We start from the raw sequence: 2,500 nt of genomic DNA, 5'->3' as shown, positions 1-2,500 counted from the left end.
GGAGAGCCCCATCCCGGAGACGAGAACCGAAAAGGGAAAAGCGCGGCAGAGACGGCCCCGCGCGGGAGGACCGGCCGGGCGACGGCGGCGTGTGCGACGGCCTCGGCGAAGGGGAGAGAGAGGGGAGCGACGGCGCCCTTCGGGCGCGCCCCGAGACCGAGACAGAAGAGGAGGGGGGGGGGGCGCGGGCGAAGGGAGAGGAGGGGGGTCGGAACCCCCCCCCGTCCCCGGCGCTCTCGCCTCGCGCGCGCGGCAGCACGGCACGGTACCGCCGCGGTACCCACCCGCAGACAGCCGCCCGCGCGGGGGGGAAGGCCGGGGGCGAGGCCCGCGCCTCGCCTCCCCTTCTCGCCCCTCTCCCTTGCTCTCTTTCTCTCTCGGCCCTCGGCGGCGCCTTTCGACGCCGTCTCTCGCTCTCCCCGAGGCCGCCGCGCCGCCGCATCCGCGGCGCGGCCCCGCGGCGAGGACGAGCTCCGCCCCAGCGGCTCGCTCCGGGAGCGGGGAGCTACGGAGCGCTCCCCGAGTCTGCATTTAGGGGGACGAAGGCCCTCGCGCGGCGACGACGACGACCGCGGCGACGCCCGCCGGGCCCGCAGGGAAGGGATCGAGGCCCGCCGAGGGAAACGCTTCCCTCGCCGAACACCCCTGACCGCCTTCCCTCCGGCCACCGGCGGCACGCCGCCGCCGCCGCCGCCCGCCGCGGGCGACGGGCCTGCGAGGCGACCCCAGCCGCGCCGCCGGGGTGGCCCCCGGACGGCGATTGATCGTCAAGCGACGCTCAGACAGGCGTAGCCCCGGGAGGAACCCGGGGCCGCAAGTGCGTTCGAAGTGTCGATGATCAATGTGTCCTGCAATTCACATTAATTCTCGCAGCTAGCTGCGTTCTTCATCGACGCACGAGCCGAGTGATCCACCGCTAAGAGTTGTCTGCCTTTCGGGCACCGCTCACGCCAGAGCGGCCCCTTTTTTGGTTTAGGACAATGCCGCCGAGGACGCGCGGGCGCGCGCCTGGCTTCCGAGACCGTACGAGCACACGGAAAACGGGAGGAAAAAAAAGGAAAAAAACAAACCCACTCTCCGAAGGCCGGCCAAGAGGCGGGGGAGCCCGCGCCCCCGACCGCCTCCCCCCGCGAGGGGAGACGCCGACCTCACCCACGCCGTCCTTCGGAGGCGGCCCAGGCGCCCGGGCTCGGCCCGGCCTCCGCGCGGAGGGCCGGGCGGCGCGCGCCGGACACGCGGGGGGCACAGGGCGGCCCGCCCGCTTCTCGCTTTCACGGGACGACGCGCACAACGCACACGGCACGCGGCCGGGGGCGCGCGGCCGTCGGCCCCCGCGCCGCGCCGGCTCTCCCCTCGGCCCCGACGCCGCGGGCCTGGCGCGGAGCGCCGCCGCGCCGCCGCGCGGCCGGCGTTGTCTCTCTCTTCCCCCCACCACCACGGGCACGGGCCTTTCCCCTGGGCTCGAGACGGGCACGCGACGGCGACCGGCACAGCCCGCCGGCACGCCTCCCGCGGGACCGCTCCCCCGCCGGGCGGGCGGGCGAGCGACCGGCGGACGCGCTCCGCCGCCGGCCCCGGAGGCGGGCGCCACCGAGAGCCGAGCCGGCGTCGCCAGCGCCCGAGGCCTGCCGGACGGCAGACCCGGCCGCCGCCGGGGCGGCACGCGCCCGGGACCGCCGCCGCCGCCTCGCACCGCCGGGGCCCCTCGCCTCGGGCACGCGCCCGGCGGAAGGCGCCGCGGCGGCTGAGCCGGGGGGCAACGCCCGCTCTCCTCGTTCGCACGCGGAGACCGGGCGGGGAGGAGCGCCCCCGCGGCCGCCCCCGCACGCCTTCCTGCGCGGCCCACACGCGGCCGCGCGGGCAAGGGCGACGGAGGCGAGGCGACGAGCGGAGCCCGGGACGGGACCGCCGCCGGCCGACGGCGGGCGCCGTCCGGCCGACCGTCCCCGCAGGGAGGGACACCCGTCGAGCGGCGCCGCCGCCGCTCGCCACGGGGTCGCCCGCGCTCGCGGGCCTCCGCCGCCGGAGGGCCCGCCGAGCGCTCGCCCCCCCCCCACCGGCGGGCGGGGCGGTCGAGCCAGGGGACGGCCGGCGGACGACGGCGCCGCCGCGCCGCGCCTTCGAGGAAGGAAAGGCCGTCGAGGGGAAGAGAGGCGCCGGACGCGCCGGACGCGGCGCCGCCGCGCGCGCCAGAGACCGCGGCGGCGGGCCCAGGAGAGAGAGCGCGGGCGGGCCCCGGCGGCCGTCGCCCCGCGGCCGAGGAAGGGGCAGAGAGCGCGCGCTCTCTGCCGGGCGTCGCCCGTTACCACGAGGCGGGCGGGTCGGCCCCCGCGGCCGACCGCGCGCCGCGGCCTCTCCGCCGAGGCCGGGCCACGGAGAGGGGGGGGCAGGGCGCCCCTCCCCGGCGCGGCGCGGTTGACCCCGCCCGCGGCGCGCGGCGGGGACGACGACGACGACGGCCGCGACGGAGGAGCGCGGCCGGTGGCCACGGGACAACCAC

The 2,500-nt window shown here is 79.1% G+C and overlaps 1 non-coding gene across 1 annotated transcript; it reads right to left on the bottom strand.

Moving 5' to 3' along the window:
• Positions 1 to 772: 772 nt before the first annotated feature.
• Positions 773 to 925, bottom strand: LOC143692823 (5.8S ribosomal RNA). Its single transcript, XR_013180362.1, has one exon. It is a non-coding gene; the product is annotated as a 5.8S ribosomal RNA (ribosomal RNA).
• Positions 926 to 2,500: the final 1,575 nt, after the last annotated feature.

Source organism: Agelaius phoeniceus, unplaced genomic scaffold (genome assembly GCF_051311805.1).
Source record: "Agelaius phoeniceus isolate bAgePho1 unplaced genomic scaffold, bAgePho1.hap1 Scaffold_109, whole genome shotgun sequence".
Taxonomy (NCBI): domain Eukaryota; kingdom Metazoa; phylum Chordata; class Aves; order Passeriformes; family Icteridae; genus Agelaius; species Agelaius phoeniceus.
This window is presented reverse-complemented; position numbering and strand designations above follow the sequence as displayed.